Source organism: Lolium rigidum, chromosome 2 (genome assembly GCF_022539505.1).
Source record: "Lolium rigidum isolate FL_2022 chromosome 2, APGP_CSIRO_Lrig_0.1, whole genome shotgun sequence".
NCBI classification, from domain to species: domain Eukaryota; kingdom Viridiplantae; phylum Streptophyta; class Magnoliopsida; order Poales; family Poaceae; genus Lolium; species Lolium rigidum.
In genome coordinates, this window is record NC_061509.1 from 47683313 (window position 1) to 47700305 (window position 16993).

A 16993-nucleotide genomic window follows, 5' to 3' on the forward strand; every position below is an offset into this window, starting at 1 on the left:
AGAGGGCAATAGATGCGTTCGTAGCAGGAATTCGACGGGGAGATTTCGTTGAAGACTTGGGGAGAACTAACCCAAGGACAGTGTCAGCATTGATGGAGATAGCAAAAAGATGGGCAGATGGAGAAGATGCTGTTCACAATAAGCGACACAGGTCACCGGAGGAAGACCGTAGTCGAAATTTCCAAAATAGGCGACGATTCTCTCGACAGTTCTCGAATTACGATGCTCCTGGTCAAATATCGGCTGGGTTTAGGGCAAGCGCTGGAGGAAACAATAGAGATGAATATCAAAGGAGTAACGAGCAGCGAGGCGACAATAGAGATGATTCTCGAAATAACATGCAAAATAGTGGGCCAAGGTTCCAGAGACCTTTCGTGTCCCCCGAGGACATGATGAATGGGCCGTGGCAGATGCATTTTTATCTCGACAACAATGGAAAGAGACAGTCAGGACATTTGCAGAAGGACTGTCGAAATTTTCAAGCAATGTTAAGGTTCGCGGGGCAAACCAATGCTCAAGCGAAGAATAGAAATCCTCAAGGGCCCAGGAGTGAGATCCACTTACCACCTCCTCCCGCAATTACGGACGAAAATCGACCCCAGCTCAGAATAGCGGCAGCACCACAACCACCTCCGTACATTGACCCCAACTCCAACGGTGCGGTCTCGATGATTCAGAAGGGTAGGCCGTCCAATAGAGCTCAGAAAGTATTCTCGCGACAAGTGTTTATGGCAGAGAAGATGCCTCCACCAACGATTGAGTACCTAAATTGGTCAGGGCAGGACATTGGCTTCACAATAGCGGATCACCCGCAGCAAGTTCCTCGACCAGGGCAGTCAGCACTTATCTTACCAGCAGTAATTGCAGGATTGAACGTATCTCGAGTATTCATAGATGGAGGCAGCAGTCTAAACCTTATGTACGCAGATACACTAAGGAAGATGAACATATCTCTCGCAAATCTGAAACCAACCGACACACGTTTCCATGGTATCACGCCAGAGAAGCCGAGCTATCCGTTGGGGAAGATCAATCTCGATGTTCAGTTTGGGACCCGAGAAAATTACATAATAGAAAGGCTGGAGTTTGAAGTCGTGGATTTCCCATCGCAATATCACGCCTTGTTGGGACGACCAGCATATGCCAGGTTTATGGCGGTACCGCACTACACGTACCTGTTGTGGAGGATGCCTGGACCTAAAGGACCAATTACAGTCAAAGGAAGTTTTGCATTAGCCGATAAATGCGACAAGGATTTTCATCGACTGTCAGAAACTTTCGGGATGCAAGCAGAATATATGGCGTCAAGACTCACAACTGATTATGATGTGTTGCTAGATGTAGGAAGGCCTCTCAGGGAGCCAACCTTTAACACTATGAAAGATTCCAAGGAGGTGCAGATTCATCCAACAGATCCAAAGAAAATGACATCGATTGCAACAGACATGGACCTCGCATAGGAAAGCGCGCTCGTCGAGTTCCTCCGTGAGCACTGGAAAATCTTTGGATGGTGTCCAGCTGACATGCCAGGAGTACCTAGGGAACTTGCCGAGCACCATCTAAACTTGGATCCACTAGCGAGACCAATCAAACAACCTTTGCGGTGTTTTTCGGAACCAAACCGCAAAGCCATGCTGTCAGAGATAGATCGACTCAGAGAGGCTGGTTTTATCAAAGAGCTACATACAGAGGCCACGTGGGTAGCTAACCCAGTTCTGGTCCCGAAGAAAAACACGAAAGTCCTTCGCATGTGTGTCAACTTTACGTGTCTCAATAAACACTGTCCAAAGGATCACTTTCCCCTCCCAAGGATCGATCAAATCATCGACTCCACGGCAGGATGTGAACGTCTTTCCTTCCTGGACGCATATTCTGGTTACAACCAGATCAGATTAAAAGAAGATGATGAAGTAAAGACAGCGTTTATAACACCTTATGGCGTGTTTTGCTACAGAACAATGCCTTTCGGTCTGAAAAACGCGGGAGCAACATATCAGCGGATGATGCAGAAATGCTTGGCAACACAGATTGGGAAAAATGTGCAAGTGTACATTGACGATGTCATCATAACATCAAAAAAGGGGACAACATTGATCGAGGATCTAAAAGAAACTTTCGACAACCTTGACAAGTTTTGCCTTAAACTGAACCGTTCTTTCGGCGTCCCTGCAGGAGAACTTCTCGGGTTCTTAGTCTCAGCAAGAGGAATCGAGGCTAATCCAGAAAAAATTCAAGCTATCGTCACAATGAGGAAGCCAACAAAGTTAAAAGAAATACAGCAGTTAACTGGGCGAGTCGCAGCTTTAAGCAGATTCGTCGCCAGGCTGGGAGAAAAGGCGTTACCGTTCTACGCTTTGATCAAGCAAGGAGAGAAGTTCCAGTGGAACGAAGAGGCAGATAGAGCTTTCGAGGATCTCAAGCGCACAATTTCGACACCACCAATCTTGGTGGCGTCTAAAGAGAAGGAACCCCTCCTGTTGTACATTGCAGCCACACCTCAGGTGGTCAGTACGGCACTCGTCGTCGAAAGAGAGGAAGAAGGAAAACTCCATGGAGTACAGAGGCCAGTATATTTCATCAGTGAAGTATTATCGCCTTCAAAACAGCGGTACCTGCAGTACCAAAAATTAGCATATGGAGTGTTTACAACCGCAAGAAAACTGCGGCACTATTTTTCAGCGCATCCAATAACAGTGGTCAATGAGGCGCCTTTATCCAATATACTAAACAATCCAGAAGCTACGGGTCGTGTCTCCCTTTGGGGAATAGAACTTTCTCCTCGGGACATCACGTACGAAAAAAGAAAAGCAATAAAGTCGCAAATTCTACCAGACTTCATCGCAGAGTGGATGGAGTTACAAAATACGGGACCCCCAGATTTGTCGAGAACCTGGACTATGAACTTCGACGGATCCAAGAGATTAGAGGGAGCTGGAGCAGGCGTGATACTTATATCACCTGAAGGCGACAAACTAAAGTACGTCTTACGGATGACGTTAGTAAACACGTCTAACAATGAAGCAGAATACGAAGCTCTTATACATGGGATGAAGATGGCGAAGGCTTGTGGAGCAACCCGACTAAAAATCTTTGGCGACTCACAATTGGTGGCTCAGCAGGTCATGAATCAATGTGATGCAGTCAATGAAAGTATGATAGCATACAAGGAAGTGTATAACGAGCTGGAGAAGCTATTTGATGGATGCGAGGTAAATCACATCAGCATGTTAAGTAATGATGAAGCCGATGTTCTTGCAAACATTGGGTCGCAGTGTCTTGCAATTCCACCAGGCGTGTTCTGGGAGGAGATAGCAGAGAGATCTACCAAGCCGAAGAAACCAAAGAAGAAAGGGAAGGATGAGAAACCCTCGGGGGCTCCAAAAGAAGCACGAGAAGAAGAAGAGGAACAGGACCTAGTAATGATGGTGCAGATTCCATGGATGCAAGCATACATATCATACATTCTAAGGAAGGAAATACCCAACGACCCAGTTGAAGCAAGGCGAGTTATTAGACGATCTAAAGCCTTTATTGTTGTCAAAGGGGAGTTGTACAAATGAAGTATTTCGGGTGTGTTACAAAGGTGCGTCACACCCGAAGAAGGAAGGATGATTCTGAAGGACGTACACGAAGGAATATGTGGTCATCATGCAAGCAGTCGAGCTATTGTGGCCATGGTTTTCAGATCAGGATTTTATTGGTTGACAGCAATCGAGGATGCGAAGGAGATAGTACGAACTTGCGACGCGTGCCAGAGATTTGCCGCAAAACCTCATTCTCCGGCAGCAGAGTTGATGCCAATACCATTGTCTTGGCCCTTTGCTCAGTGGGGTCTCGATATGGTGGGAAAATTACATAAAGCTTCGCCAGGAGGATACGAGTACATGCTTGTCGCTGTCGACAAATTCACAAAGTGGATAGAAGCAAAGCCGATAAATTCACCAGATGGAGCATCCGCGATCAAGTTCGTGAAAAGCATCGTCTTTCGGTTTGGAGTACCTCATAGCATCGTCACGGACAATGGCAGTAATTTCACATCCAAGGAATTCAAGGCATACTGTGCGGAGGTAGGCATCAAATTGCACTTTGCGTCAGTAGCGCACCCGCAGACCAACGGTCAAGTCGAGAAAGCCAATGGTATCATCTGCAACGGTATTAAGAAGCGCTTATTAGGCCCATTGGAAAAAGCTCGACATACTTGGCCAGAGGAGTTGCCAAGTGTGTTGTGGAGTATCCGAACAACACCAAATACAGCAACACAGGAGACTCCGTTTTTTCTGGTCCATGGAGCTGAGGCAGTACTGCCGATAGAAATAGAGCATGATTCTCCAAGAGTCACGGAATACGATGAAGAAGCTTCCAGAAAAGCATTGGAAGACGATGTCGGTGCACTTGACGAAGCTCGAGACGAAGTATTGTCACGGGTCACTAAGTACCAGCAAGACTTGAAAAACTACCACAGTCGACGTTTGCGGCCAAGATCCTTTCAGGTTGGAGACTTAGTTCTACGACTCAATCAAAAAAGCCATGAAAAACTCGAGTCGCCGTGGCTTGGCCCTTACATCGTCACAGAAGTAATCGAAGAAGGAGCGTACAGGATAAAGGACAAGAAGACAGGGGTTCCCGAGCAAAATCCCTGGAACGTGGCGCAGCTAAGGCGTTTTTACGCTTGACGTCGAAATATAGTCCTCCTTGTAAAAATACAATGTACTGAAACGCCCGCGAGTTTTCAGACGCACTCTTTTCCTCTTTCAGGGCACCGAGTGGGGCTGAAAAAGGTTTTTGATGAGGCGGGCTCGCGGTGCTGCAATATAATAAAGATAGTGGAGATATACATCTTTTTCTTCGACAGACTCAGGAGCTTGTGCCCAGAAGTTACAATATATATATACATTACCAATGAATACAACTTACAAAAAATATTTCGCCTTGGTGCAAAGCACCTCGCAAAAGAAATGAAGATACAAAATAGTGATCAATAAAAAAAGGGGCTCGGGGGTTAATACCCGCAAATATAGTATACTCAGTACAATTTATTTTCCTTGGTTTAACCTTGCAAAAACAATAAAGCAATTCGCCACCGAAACACTCGGGGGCTTGAGGAAAGCAAAAATATATCTATATCTGACTTACAATATACATACAGCAATTTATAGTTCTCTTTCGACAACATATAAATTCAGTTGTGACCCAACAGGTCGTCAATATTTACTCTATTTTCTTCGGCAGAGGCACCCAGAAAATCGGCATAATGGCCATCTGCAAAAAAGTCGGCATCCATCCGAAGAAGGTCATCAATTATCTCTTCAGCTACTGGGGTAACCCGTGCATTGATTTTATCGACACCTCTTCGCCGTTGCCTCAGCTTAGCATGAACAGTTTCCACCACCTTGGTCATATCAAGTTTGGGGTGGTAGATTTGAAGCATAATAAGGGTAACCCTAGCGCCAGCTACCAGTTGAGCTCTTACAAAACCATGGATCTTCTGCGAGTCCTTAAATTTCTCCATTAGCTCAGGAAGAGATTTCGGTTGAACATTCCGAGGAAACATAGCATTGAAAATCATGGATAAAGTTTTGGAACAAAACTCAAGGAATTCCCGAACTTGGCATGAGCGGTCCTGGAATCTGACAATTTGTCGGGTACGTTCTGGGGTAGCCCAGAAAAGGACGCCATGGTCAAGTCCCAGGTTAATAAGGAAATTTGATCTTGTGTCTACTCTTTGATCTTCGGCATCAGCATCCAAAAAGGGACCTATTTGGCGACAGTATACCAGTTAGAGGCAGAAAACAGGCAAAGAAAAAAGAAAGATCAGCCTAAGGAACATACCCGCCATTTCCAAGCTTGCCTCAGTCATCAACTCAAGCATGGTGTTTTCTCGAGAAGCAGCCTGCGCGGCTTCAGCCACATTGGTTTCTTTGGCAGCTACAACTTCCTGAGCTTGTCGTAGCGCAACCTTTTCTTTCTCCAATGATTTTCGAGACTGCTCCATTATTATAAGTGCCTGCTTCTTCATAGACTGAAGCTGTTGACGGAGTTCTCCCAAGTCTTGTGCTGAACCCCTACTCGAGGAATCTTCAACAAATTTATCATCGACAGGCGCTTTCTTCGAGTAGGATGAAGTGGGAAAAGCATCGGCAGGACGATGAGTTGAAGTGTAGTTGTCAAATACCAACTGGAAGTAAAAGTTTCGACATCAATCATAAAGAAAAATAGATTTCCATTGATGTTCAAAAGTATTTACATGGCTATTACAAAAGGATGGTTCCTAATGAACCAATGGGACGGTTGTTGCCAAAGCTACTACGGCGACAGATTAAAAAGAAAAAAAACAGCACAAAAGAGAAGACAAGATGGTCTACTTGACCTCCGGCTTCGATGAGCTGGGAGCAGGTAGGCAAGGATTTTCTTCGAATTTGGCCTGGCAGCCTTAATCAACGACTGCCACCTCTTCGTCTCCATCTCCTTCGTGTCGCCAACCCTCGTCCAGTCGACATCTTGTTGGCTGTCAGCGACCAAGGCGATAGTTCCTTCAACGCCAACTTTTAAACCTTCTTGGCGAAGTTTGAGCCCACGGTATTCTTGAGACTTGAAGCATTTAGCGAGAGCAGTGAAAGTTTTGGGTTCTTCCTTCTTCGGGAAGAAGTAGGGAAAAAGCCGCGACAGACCTACTTTGGCATCGGTAAGGCCTTCGCGCGCCTCATCCCCATGGATCTCAAGGAGAGAAAGCGCATCGAGAAGGCAATCACCTTCAGGATTATCTAGCTCATAATCCTGTTGCGTCCTTGATACGTCCAATTTGTATCACTATTTTATATCATAATTTGCTGTTATTCATTGATATATTTCATATTGGGACACAATACTTATGTTATTTCATCTATTTTGCATGTTTCATCATTATTGGAGGATCGAACACCGGAGCCAGGATTCTGCTGGAAAAAAGCACCGTCAGAACGCAATATTTCGGAAGATCAACTGTGGAAGGAAATTATACCAAAAATCCTATTTTTCAAGATGACGAAGGAAGCCGAAGGAGGAGCCAGGAGGAGCCGTGGTGGGCCCACACCCTAGGGCGGCGCGGCCCAGGCCCCGGCCGCGCCGCCATGTGGTGTGAGGGGCCCACGACCCTTTCGCCTCCTTTTCTTCGCCAAACCCTTCGTCCCGAAGACCTAAGCCACAGGGGGTACCTCACGAAGAGTTACAGCCGCCTCGCGGGGCGGAGAACACCAGAGAGAAAAGAGCTCTCCGGCGGGCAGGAATCCGCCGGGGAAATTTCCTCCGGGAGGGGGAAATCGACGCCATCGTCACCGACATCGAGCTGGACATCATCACCATCACCATCATCATCATCTCCACCATCATCACCGCCGTCATCACCGCTGGACACCGTCACCGCCGTAGCAATTTGGGTTTGATCTTGATTGTTTGATAGGGAAACTCTCCCAGTATCGATCTATACTTGTTGTTGATGCTATTGAGTGAAACCATTGAACCAAGTTTATGTTCAGATTGTTATTCATCATCATATCACCTCTGATCATGTTCCATATGATGTCTCGTGAGTAGTTCGTTTAGTTCTTGAGGACATGGGTGAAGTCTAAATGTTAGTAGTGAACTATGGTTGAGTAATATTCAATGGTGTGATATTTAAGTTGTGGTGTTATTCTTCTAGTGGTGTCATGTGAATGTCGACTACATGACACTTCACCATTTATGGGCCTAGGGGAATGCATCTTGTATTCGTTTGCTAATCGCGGGGTTGCCGGAGTGACAGAAACCTAAACCCCCGTTGGTATATCGATGCAGTAGGGATCGCAGGATCTCAGAGTTTAAGGCTGTGGTTAGATTTATTCTTAATTACTTTCTTGTAGTTGCGGATGCTTGCAAGGGGTATAATCACAAGTATGTATTTAGTCCTAGGAAGGGCGGTACATTAGCATAGGTTCACCCACACAACACTTATCATAACAATGAAGATTATTTAGCCGTATGTAGCGAAAGCACTAGACTAAAATCCCATGTGTCCTCGAGAACGTTTGGTCATTATAAGTAAACAAACCGGCTTGTCCTTTGTGCTAAAAAGGATTGGGCCACTCGCTGCAATAATTACTCTCGCACTTTACATACTCGTACTTTATTCAATCTGTTACATCAAACCCCCCGAATACTTGTCCGTGAGCATTTACAAGTGAATCCTTCATCGAAACTGCTTGTCAACACCTTCTGCTCCTCGTTGGGATCGACATTCTTACTTATCGAAGATACTACGATACACCCCCTATACTTGTGGGTCATCAAGACTATTTTCCGTGCCGTTGCCTGGGAGTGAAGCGCTATTGGTAAGTGGAATTGGTAAGGAAAACCTTTATCGTTGTGCTGATTTTATTTCTGCTCGCTGCCATAAGTCATTATGGAGAGATCTTCTCTTCGATTTCTATTTGGGAAATCTACTACTACTGCAACGGTAGTAGATGAGGCGCCAGGTGAGGAAGTGATACCATATAAAATACCTATGAAAATTATTGAACGTGTTATGGACAACCGCTATGAAGGGGATGGAACTGTCCACCCTGGTGATCATTTACTGTTTTTGCATGAATTATGTGGGTTATTCAAATGTGCAGGTATTGCTATGGATGAAGTGAGGAAGAAATTATTCTCTTTATCGCTGTCCGGTAAGGCGGCGCATTGGTATAAATTACTGGATAATGGGGATTCTCTTGAATGGAATGATATTGTGCCCCGGTTTTATTCTAAGTTCTATCCTCCAAGTGAAATTCATAAGGATCGGAATCGCATATATAATTTTTGGCCTCATGATGGAGAAAGTATTGCCCAAGCGTGGGGGAGATTGAAGTCTTTAATGCTCAAATGCCCCATTCATGAGCTTCCTGGTAATGTTATTATTGATAATTTCTATGCAAGACTTTCTTTTCAAGACAAGACCTTGCTGGATACTTCTTGTTCTGGATCATTTACACGCAACAAAGAAGAGTTTAAAAGGGACCTTCTTGATCGAATCCAAGAAAATACTCGAAGGTTGGGAGAACGACAAGGATAGAGAATCGGGTATAATTTATGATTATAAATGCATTGAAGCTTTTATGGATACCGATTTATTTCGTAATATGAGTGCTACATATGGTCTTGATTCCCAAGTTGCTGTAAATCTTTATAAAGCTTTTGCCTCTCATTATGAATTGCCTAAGAAGAATTTTGATAAGTATCATGAACCATATAAAGATAAAATTGATTCATCTATTAATAAGTGTGTTGTAATTGAAACTGCTGATCGTGTTATTCCTGAAGCTTATATTGAAAAAACTCCTTTCCCCGCTAAAATGAAAGAGTACTCGTTATAAATAGTGCGGTTCATAAAAGTGAAAAGAAACCTAGAGAACCCGAAGAACAAATAAAAATTGAACTTCGCTGTTGCAATAGTTAAAGATCTTGTGACTGAAAATATTGAGGATGGTCATATTATTTTCTGTGAAGATGCTTCTAATATTGTTTCACATCCTAATAAACCCAAACAAGCTAGTGTTCCTATGCTATCTGTTAAAATTGGTGATCACTGCTATTATGGATTATGTGATATTGGTGCAAGTGTTAGTGCTATTCCGTATGAGCTTTACACGGAGATTATGCACGAAATTGACTCTTGTGAACTTGAAGATATTGATGTGGTTATTCAGCTGGCTAATAGAGAAACTATTTCACCAATTGGTATTGTCCGAGATGTGGAAGTTTTATGCGGTAAGATTAAATATCCTGCTGACTTTTTGGTACTTGGTTCTGCTTGCTAGTGATTATTGTCCTATCATTTTTGGTAGACCTTTTCTAAATACTTGTGGAGCTATTATAGATTGCAAGAAAGAGAAAATTTTGACTAAATTTGTTGGTGAATCTTATGAGTTTAACTTCTCTAAATTTACTAAAACTCCTTATAAAGCTGATTTGCCTAGTAATGATTTTAAAATGGAGCAGAGTGCATCTATTGTTCTTGTTCCTAACAATCCTTTGCAAGCAACATTTGGAGGATAGCGAGAGTGAAATTTTTAGGAAAGAAAGAGATGAACTTGAGGAAATTTTTCTTCGCCAACCTATTCTCAAGCATGATTTACCGGTGGAAGATTTGGGTACAACACCGCCACCAAAGGAAGATCCTGTTTTTGATTTAAAGCCTTTACCTGATAATCTTAAATATGCTCATATTGATGATAAGAAAATATATCCTGTTATTATTAGTTCTAAGCTTACAGAGTTTGAAGAAGAAAGATTATTGCAAATATTGAAACACCGAGGAGCTATTGGCTACACTCTTGATGATTTGAAGGGGATTTCTCCATCTATTTGCCAACATGCTATTAATATGGAAGATGATGCAAAGCCTGTTGTTGAACCTCGGCGTCGTCTAATTCCGAAGATGAAGGAAGTGGTAAGGAATGAGGTATTACGACTTCTTGAAGTCTGGTATTATATATCCTATTGCTGATAGTAGATGGGTTAGTCTTGTACATTGCGTTCCCAAGAAAGGAGGTATGACTGTTGTGCCTAATGATAATGATGAGCTCATTCCTCAAAGAGTGGTTGTAGGGTATAGAATGTGCATTGATTTTCGAAAAGTTAATAAAGTTACTAAGAAAGATCATTACCCTTTACCATTTATTGATCAAATGCTAGAAAGATTGTCTAAAAATACTCATTTTTGCTTTCTTGATGGTTATTCTGGATTTTCACAAATTGTTGTTAAAGCTAAAGATCAAGAGAAAACCACCTTTACTTGTCCCTATGGAACTTATGCTTATAGGCATATGCCTTTTGGTTTATGTAATGCTCCTGCTACTTTTCAAAGATGCATGTCTGCTATTTTTCATGGTTTTTGTGAAAGTATTGTAGAGGTATTCATGGATGATTTTTCCGTCTATGGGAATTCTTTTGATAGTTGCTTGCGAAACCTTGATAAAGTTTTGCAGAGATGTGAAGAAACTAACCTTGTTCTTAATTGGGAGAAATGCCACTTTATGGTTAATGAAGGAATTGTTTTGGGACATAAAATTTCTGAGAGAGGTATTGAAGTTGATAGAGCTAAAGTTGAAGCAATTGAGAAGATGCCCTATCCGAGGGATGTTAAAGGTATTCGTAGTGTTCTTGGTCATGTCTGGGTTTTATAGGAGGTTTATTAAAGATTTCTCCAAGATTTCAAAGCCTCTTACTAATCTTCTTCAAAAAGATGTACCATTTGTTTTTGATGATGATTGTAAGGAAGCTTTTGAAACTCTTAAGAAAGCCTTAACAACTCGCTCCTATAGTTGAACCTCCCGATTGGAATTTACCATTTGAAATTATGTGTGATGCTAGTGATTTTGCTGTAGGCGCTGTTCTTGGACAACGAGTAGATAAAAAACTGAATGTTATTCATTATGCTAGTAAAACTCTTGATGCTGCTCAAAGAAATTATGCTACAACTGAAAAGGAATTATTAGCTGTAGTTTTTGCTTGTGATAAATTTAGATCTTATATTGTTGATTCAAAAGTTACTATTCATACTGATCATGCTGCAATTAGATACCTAATGACAAAGAAAGATGCTAAGCGAGGCTTATTAGATGGGTACTTCTTTTGCAAGAATTTGATTTACATATTGTAGATAGGAAAGGTGCTAATAATCCTGTTGTCGATAATTTGTCTAGATTGGAAAATATTGCTTATGATCCTGTTCTGTTAATGATAGTTTTCCAAATGAACAATTGGCTGTGATAAAGGTGAGCTCGCGAGACAGATCCTTGGTATGCTGATTATGCTAACTTTATTGTTTCCAAGTACTTGCCTCCAACCTTTTCAGCTCAGCAAAGGAGGAAATTCTTTTATGATTTGAGGCATTATTTCGGGATGACCCACACTTATATAAAGAAGGAGTGGATGGTATTATGCGAAGATGTGTCCCCGAATATGAACAACAAGAGATATTGAGTAAATGTCATGGTAGTGCTTATGGAGGACATCACGCGGAGAAAGAACTGCGCAAAAGTTCTACAATCAGGTTTTTATTGGCCAACTCTCTTCAAGGATGCGAGAAAGTTTATTTTATCTTGTGATGAATGCCAAAGGGTTGGTAATATCTCCGGACGCAATGAAATGCCTATGAATTATACTCTTGTTATTGAACCGTTTGATTGTTGGGGATTTGACTTCATGGGACCTTTTCCGTCTTCGAAGGTAACACTCACATACTTGTTGCTCGTTGATTATGTTACTAAATGGGTGGAAGCTATACCTACAAAAAGTGCTGATGGTGAGACCTCTTTAAGAATGCTTTTAGATATTATTTTTCCTAGATTTGGAGTGCCTAGATATATTATGACTCGATGGAGGTTCTCATTTTATTCATGGAGGTTTTAGAAAAACTCTTGCTAAGTATGGTATTAATCATAGAATTGCTTCCGCTTATCATCCTCAAACTAGTGGTCAAGTAGAATTATCAAATAGAGAGATTAAATCTATTTTGGGAAAGACCGTTAATAAAACCAGAAAGAATTGGGCTAGTAAATTGAAGGATGCACTTTGGGCTTATAGAACTGCTTATAAAAATCCCATGGGAATGTCACCTTATAAAATGGTTTATGGGAAAGCTTGTCATTTACCTTTAGAACTAGAGCACAAAGCTTATTGAGGTACAGTTAGAGAATTAAATAAAGATCCTAAACTTGCTAGGTGATAAGAGGTTGTTGCAATTGAGTTCTCTAGATGAATGGAGAAGTGAAGCTTATGAAAATGCTAAACTCTTTAAAGAGAAAGTTAAAAAATGGCATGATAGGAGGATTATCAAAAGAGAATTTAATATTGGGGATAAAGTCCTATTGTATCGGTCTCGTCTCAGATTCTTTGCAGGGAAATTACTCTCGAAATGGGAAGGACCATATGTTGTCGAGGAGGTGTATCGTTCAGGAGCAATCAAAATTAGTTCTCTCCAAGGCAATGCTACGCAAGTGGTGAATGGACAAAGACTCAAGCATTATATCTCAGGTGATTCCTATAATGTTGATGTTGATATTATTCAAGTGGAAACACCGGAAGCTTTCATCAAAGGACAAATTGACAGTTCGCCAGAACTCGACTTTGAATAGGTAACGATGCGGTAATGAAAAGTACGCAATTTACTTTCCGAACAATATTTTCGCTATTTTTGGAAAATATGAGAAATTACGAGTTCGAAACGGAGTGGAAAGGACGCACGAGGGTGTGGCACCATAGGCCGGCGCGGCCTAGCCAGGGCCCGCGCCGACCTAGGGTTTGGCCGCCCCGTCGCCCCTTTCCGACTCTGGTTCGATCTGGTACTTTCCTTTTGTCGAGAAAATTTTTGCTATATAATCCCCCGACCCACGGAGGTCCGTATATCGTGTTTTCGACGTGTTTTGTTTCGAGATGTTTCGCCGGGATCTGTTTTTAGTCTAGAAGCACCATGGCCTCCAACAACAAGGGCAAGGGGCTTTCGGAGGAAGAAGTGAAGGAGGTGCCATCAAGACAAGAGCAGCGAGTTGGAGGGAGCAAGCAAATCTTGGTGGGATCTGTCGACACTCGACGTTCTTTTTCTCATGACCTGCAGGGACCTTTATCACCAGCTCTTAGCCTCGACTCTTTCCCCATGATGGAAGAAGTTCTACGGGTTACCGATGAGTTTTGTGATCAATATCGGGCTCTGAGAAGAGAAGTGGAGATACTCCAGGAGGAGAACTGCCGTCTCCGAAGATTGATTGAATACCACTCGATTCGCGTCACAAGGTCGTCATCGCCAACTTCGGATAACAATGAATCTCTTCGAATCTTAGTGCAGAATTATCAAGCTGAGAAGCGAAGACGAAGGAGCTTATTAAGAAGCTCGGGAGGAATTCATCACCACCATCTCCTCAGGAGTAATTCATCATCGGTATTTGCATCCCCTTGGTTTGTTCCAAGCTTGGGGGAGTGCCGCGGTATCACATTATCACTACCTTTTACTTTTATTGTCAAGTAGTGTCATATCATGAATAGAGAAGTTATCGTATAAGATGGGTTGCGTTTGGAAGTATCTCTCCTTTAGTTGTCTATGTATCCCTTGGTGTGAGTTATCGATATGGAATATTAATGAGAAGTCTTATCATTTACATATTGCACATCTTATTTTAGTTTGCAATCTCTATGATTCATCTTGTTGTTAGTATTGGTATCACTTTGGGAGCATTGAATAAATCTATTTGGTTTTGGCAAACTTAGCATTGGTCAATAGCATCAACACTTTGAGGTTTAAATAGAAAAGAGAAATACATGTAGATGTTTCATTGTCTTTCCTGTTAGCTCATAGCTCATTATTCTGAAGTTAAAATTGTTTGTGCTTACAAGGAAGATGCATGATTGTTTCTATCATATGTATATTTGTTTGTTTCCCTCGACTCTTATGCTTGCTAATTAACCTTGCTAGCCAAAGACCTGTATTGAGAGGGAATACTTCTCGTTCATCCAAACCTTCAACCAAACCTATGTTATTTGTGTCCACCATACCTACCTATTACATGGTATTTTCTGCCATTCCAAGTAAATACTTCATGTGCTACCTTTAAACAATTCAAAACTTAGTATCTCTTATTTGTGTCAATGTTTCATAGCTCATGAGGAAGTATGTGGTGTTTTATCTTTCAATCTTGTTGGGCAATTTCCACCAATGGACTAGTGGCTTCATCCGCTTATCCAATAATTTTGCAAAAAGAGCTGGCAATGGGATTCCCAGTCCCAAATTAATTAAACTAAATAGACACTCCTCCATGGTATGTGATTGATGGACGGCACTCGAAGGATTCGGTTAGCCATGGCTTGTGTAAGCAAAGGTTGGGGGGAGTGTCATCATCATCATAAAGCTAAAATAAAAAGGCACTCCTTCATGGTATGAGATTGTTGGCGAGCACCCGAGGATTCGGTTAGCCATGGTTTGTGAAAGAAAGGTTGGAAGGAGTGCCACACAAAATGAAAATATTATGGGAGCCGCTCTTAGGAGGTTGTCTGGCAAGGGGGTTAGAGTACCCGCTACCAGTCGTTGACAACAACAAACACCTCTCAAAATGTTAATTTTATTATCTCTATATGATTTCAAAACTAAAAAAGCTCTAGCACGTGATTTAATCCCTGCTTCCCTCTGCGAAGGGCTCTGTCTTTTACTTTATGTTGAGTCGGTAAACCTATTTCTCTCCATCTCAAGCAAGCATTTGAGTAGTTGTGATCAAACCATTATATTGTGATTTGCTACATCATGTCTTTTATTCTTCCTTGTTTAGTACAAGTTTTATCTGAATGAATATAGCTTTGCAAGTTATCAATGATTATGAAGAGACCATTATGATTGAGTATGCAAGTTGTGCATTATAAACTTTAACATGAGAGCGCTGCTCAATAAGATAAATATAATCTATTAATTGTTCTCTGACCAAGAACGAAGTTTGCCATCACCAATTATGATTTCTCATGCACCTTTACTTGTGATTACCTTATACTTGTTTCAATATGAGTTATAAGAGGTTGTTTACTATAATGTCCTGCGTGAATGAATATGATGTTTCTTGTCCGTATTTTGGTTATCGACTCTTCACTCCATAAACATGTGGTCATGTCTATTGAGTTCAGTTTCGCTTGGGGACAAGCGAAGTCTAAGCTTGGGGGAGTTGATACATCCAATTTGTATCACTATTTTATATCATAATTTGTTGTTATTCATTGATATATTTCATATTGGGACACAATACTTATGTTATTTCATCTATTTTGCATGTTTCATCATTATTGGAGGATCGAACACCGGAGCCGGGATTCTGCTTGGAAAAAGCACCGTCGAACGCAATATTTCGGAAGATCAACTGTGGAAGGAAATTATACCAAAAATCCTATTTTTCAAGATGACGAAGGAAGCCGGAAGGAGGAGCCGGGAGGAGCCGGGGTGGGCCCACACCCTAGGGCGGCGCGGCCCGAGCCCCGGCCGCGCCGCCATGTGGTGTGAGGGGCCCACGACCCCTTTCGCCTCCTTTTCTTCGCCAAACCCTTCGTCCCGAAGACCTAAGCCACGAGGGGTACCTCACGAAGAGTTACGGCCCGCCTCGCGGGGCGGAGAACACCGGAGAGAAAAGAGCTCTCCGGCGGGCGGGAATCCGCCGGGGAAATTCCCCTCCGGGAGGGGAAATCGACGCCATCGTCACCGACATCGAGCTGGACATCATCACCATCACCATCATCATCATCTCCACCATCATCACCGCCGTCATCACCGCTGGACACCGTCACCGCCGTAGCAATTTGGGTTTGATCTTGATTGTTTGATAGGGGAAACTCTCCCGGTATCGATCTATACTTGTTGTTGATGCTATTGAGTGAAACCATTGAACCAAGTTTATGTTCAGATTGTTATTCATCATCATATCACCTCTGATCATGTTCCATATGATGTCTCGTGAGTAGTTCGTTTAGTTCTTGAGGACATGGGTGAAGTTTAAATGTTAGTAGTGAACTATGGTTGAGTAATATTCAATGGTGTGATATTTAAGTTGTGGTGTTATTCTTCTAGTGGTGTCATGTGAATGTCGACTACATGACACTTCACCATTTATGGGCCTAGGGGAATGCATCTTGTATTCGTTTGCTAACTGCGGGGTTGCCGGAGTGACAGAAACCTAAACCCCCGTGGGTATATCGATGCAGGAGGGATCGCAGGATCTCAAAGTTTAAGGCTGTGGTTAGATTTATTCTTAATTACTTTCTTGTAGTTGCGGATGCTTGCAAGGGGTATAATCACAAGTATGTATTTAGTCCTAGGAAGGGCGGTACATTAGCATAGGTTCACCCACACAACACTTATCATAACAATGAAGATTATTTAGCCGTATGTAGCGAAAGCACTAGACTAAAATCCCATGTGTCCTCGAGAACGTTTGGTCATTATAAGTAAACAAACCGGCTTGTCCTTTGTGCTAAA